The sequence below is a fragment of the Pinus tabuliformis genome, chromosome J (genome assembly GCF_031772625.1).
Source record: "Pinus tabuliformis cultivar Carrire ecotype Pingquan chromosome J, CPIR1, whole genome shotgun sequence".
Classification (NCBI taxonomy): Eukaryota; Viridiplantae; Streptophyta; class Pinopsida; order Pinales; family Pinaceae; genus Pinus; species Pinus tabuliformis.
In genome coordinates, this window is record NC_142295.1 from 1,493,244,022 (window position 1) to 1,493,248,515 (window position 4,494).

The following is a 4,494-nucleotide window of genomic DNA, read 5'->3' on the forward strand; positions in this document are numbered from 1 at the left end:
GAGGAAAAGGAAAAGGGTAGAAAGACCCGAGCTTTCACCTGGAAATAAGCCAATGGACATAGTTTAGAGGGACATTCCTTTCAACCTAGTTGAGAACTTGACTAGCTTGTCACAGTTCACAGGAGCATACACAACGACCACCATGGACAAAGCTACTAAAGTATCTACTTTTTTGAGAGAAAAGGAAGAGAGGATTGCACTACTCGAGTAACAACTTGAAACAAAGAAAGCAAGTGTGAACAGGCAAGCAGTTGAGCAGCTTGCCCGACTGCAATAGAGCATGAGGTCTTGAAGATAAGCCATGAAGCTGATATATCGACCAAAAACATGCAACTCCAATAATTGCAGCAAGCCATGGAAAGATATAAGGAAGTTCCTACCACTGAGGAATTCATTAAAGAGGCGCTGGAATTGAATTCTCTCCTGATGAAACAACAAGAGCACTTCTGCCAAAATATGTTACACATTACTACTTATTTGATCACAAGAGACTAGCTAACAGATAAGGCGATCGATCAGAGAACCAAGTTTACTGATATGAACACCAGAATCTCAGAGTTCATCGAATGGCAGGAAACAAAAGATGTAAGGAAATCCAATATCCCTGAGACTAAGGAGACACACAAAGATATTCTTTTCACGGATTGGGATGCGAGAAGCAAGCAAGCTGAGCTAGCAGTGGCAAGGGAAGTTGGGGTATCGAAGAATATAATCAAGGCAGTGAACCACACTCTATTTGTGACCAACCTGGTAAAGGAAGGCAATCTAAAAGAAATGCTCAATTTAGGTGCTTTGCCTAAAAGTTGGTAGAAAAAGGCAGAGACTCAAAGGGAAGTAATCGAAAAATTGACCAAGACTGACTAGGATTTGTATTGGCAATACCTTGTCAAGCTGCACAGTCAAATCATGACCCTTAACTTCTCACATCATTCGACTCAGTGGATGTTGCCACCTCTCACTGATCCGATTTTCATAGGATAGCTCAGGACACATTTTGGGGCACCTCCTCAACTAAAATCAATGACCAATATATGCGATTTGAAGGACAAGCTGGCATACATCAAATCATCATCTTAGCCTTTGCTCATCGAGCCACTGCTAATTTTTAGAGTTAGTTAACTAGTTAGGAAGAAGGTTGTTTGAAGCCTCCTAAATTTTTGTATAATCTATTTTTTCACATTAGTTAGAATAGTATTCATATCCTTCTAGAGAAGGGTCTAGAATTTTATCAAAAACAATTGCAAAGAATGCACTTTTGTAAGTTTGTGAATGCTTTGGTGAAATTATGGAACATGATCGTTTCTTTTAGATATCAGACTACTTTCATTTGTTGATGCACTACTGTGTTCTTGGGAGATAATTTGATTTGAAGAAAGGAGTTGATCCATGTCATTAGTCAAATGAGCGGAACTTCTCACGTATGGTACTATTATCTTGTATGTTTGATTATGTTTTTGTTTAATGTGACAACACTTTATTTTCATGAATTGTATGTGATATTTATCCTTTCCGTTAAGTGTTAATTGCACTATTGTATGATGCCTAGCTGAAATTGTTTATTTTCATATATAACTCATCATATATGCAATATATTTTATAAATTTCTTTGACTAACTATTTAGTCAAAGAAATTATATTTATACGTTATCATTTTTGTTTATGTGTGATGGATCTTTATTATCACATGGTAAGCAGATATCTTTGTAAATTGCATATAACATAGAAATACCCGAGTTTATATTAGAATAAGTTAGTTTATAGATTTGCATGATATAATAGGTCATTTAGATTATCATTATTTTATTGCAATCACTCGTGGACCACCCACTCTCATCTTAAAACCCACACTGGGAAACTGGTCCCATTATCCCCAGTCAGCGCCACCACTTTAAATGGAAAAGGAGTTGTCTTAAGGTCTGGACTGGGTGGTTATCCCCATGTTGGGGAAGCAAAATTCTAAGGCCGCAACAGGTCAGTGGCAATTTCTTGGTACAACAAGAAACAAAGATCATTTGCACTGAATTCAGCAAAGGCAGAGTACATGGCTGTGAGTCAGGCAGCATGTGAGGCTGTCTGGATGAGAAATATCCTAGTTGGTTTGTTCGGTCAGCAAATGGATCCAAATGTGATTTATTGCAATAATCAAAGTTTTATCGAACTCTCCGAAAATATAGATTTTCATGATAGGTCCAAGCACATTGATATCCTATATCATCATCTTAGAGATTGTGTATCGATGCAGTTCATGTTGTTAGACTACATTCCCACGGAGGAGTAAGATGTTGACATTTTTACAAAGGCATTGTCAATATGTAAATTCGAGTTTCACAGAGACAGGATCAGGGTAGTAGATAATCCCTTTTCTTGTTGAGAGAGAGTGTTGAGAAATGACAACAAGAAATTCCAGTTTAATTTGTCCTTGAATTAAAATGTGAATTAAAATCGAATTCTATTCTCATAGAAACTCATAAATAGTTAATTAAGTTTAATTAACTTAATTAGCTTAGGAATTTCAAGTTGGAAGTATTTCTGTAGTCATGTATATATTCTCCCTAAGTTTTAGGGGTCCAAGATGAGTTTATTTGAGTTGTAAATAGATTAACTTAGTTTACTGAGTTATGGTCAGTTAAATTAGTTCTAACTATTTGTGGAACTAATAGAGGAATAATAGTTGTTATATACTTAGGGGGGATAATATGGGGTACCAAGGGAGGTACCCAAGGTAATAACGTAATAATGGATGGGCCATAGTAATAAATAAGGTGGTTAACCCATATCATTTAAGGGACCACAAGTAGTTAGTAATAATGTAATGGGCCCATGGTATTAGTTGATGGTATGAGGGAACCATGGTAATGACCCATGGTATTGTATGTATGAGGCCTATATAGAGGCTAGAGACTCCACATGGAGAGATGTCAAGGAATGTTGTCAAGGATTATTGTATGAACAGGCATATGGCTTGTGGAGCGTTCTCCTTCCTTAAGGAGTGAATGTATGGTGTTTCCTACCTTAAGGGTTTGATATCAATAAAGAATCATTTCATATTATTTCTGGGTTTATTTGCATTATCTTATATTTTCATATCAGATCTATAATATTTCTGGGTTGGATCTATAACAAGTGGTATCAGAGCACTTTCTTGGGCCAAGGTGGAGAATTTTTTTTTATTTTTTGCAGGATTTCAGGGGCAACAAGTTTGAAGATCGGATCTATATGTTTTGGTGCAAGATATGCAAAATATAATTGCATATCTAGATTCTTTGTGAAAAAATATCCGATTTCAAAACAAAAATCGGTTGAATCGGAGTCCGGATGAAGGAGATATCGCTGATCTAAAAATCAGTGGGGTTGTAGACAATTTTTCAGGGCAGCGAGTTTGCGGCGCAGATCTAGACGTCCTAGTGCAAGATATTAAAAATATAATTGTAGATATGGATTCTATGTGAAACAATAGCCAATTTCAAAAAAAAAATCGGTCGAATCGGAGTCCGGATGAAGGAGATATAGCTGATTTAAAATCAACTCTTTTTGCAGAAATTTTGGTGACGGCGGGAGAGTTGCAGCACAGATATGAAATTCTAGTGTCTGGATCAAGATTTCTATCACATGGGTAGATGCAGAATGGTTGTTTCATTTCCAAAAACAGGTCATAATAGGGATTCTGAGCAATATTGACAGAATTGTGGCCATTTAAAATTTTCGCCAATTTTTTTTGTGATGGCGGGCCAAGATTGGAGTTTGAGGGACTTGTATAAATTTGATGGCTCTCATCCAGCCAAATGGCTAGCACAAATGGAGAAATTTTTTAGTTTGAATTACATCATGGATGATGAGGCTCGGCTGAGAATGGGACAAATGTACTTGGACTATGAAAGATGGCAATGGTGGCAAAGGCATCAACATTGCTATCGAAGGCCCTTGACTTGGGACATATTCACAAAAGCTATTATGGACCACTTTGATCGTAAAACTAATCTTGTTGATAAGCTTACATAGACAGACACACTGCCTAGCACAGATTTTATTTTTACAGAAAAGAAGGAAACCAAGGAACCTAAAGGGTTATTTTCTGCTGGTATCTTCTTATTGCAGGTTCATGGATTGATTCATAAAGAGAATATCATTGTTTCCATAAATCCTAGTTGCAAGCATAATTTAATCAATATTAATTTGGCAAAAAATTTGCATGTTCCAGCAAAACAAATTGAAAATACACAGGTTGACGATGAGGATGTTCAAATTTATAAGGATTTGAAGCTTTCTATGGATAAGTATGTGTTGCATGGTGATTTTTATACTTCAGATATGGATAATATGGATGTTGTTTTGGGATATCTTTGGATGGAATCTGCGGGTACTATCAATATTAATGTGCAGAAGAAATTCCTGAAGCTTTGGTATAAAAAAAAGAAAATTACATTACAGGATATTTCCATCAAGAAACATGTAGAGTCCACGAACGTTGAAGTAGAAGATGTTCCAGGGTCTGAC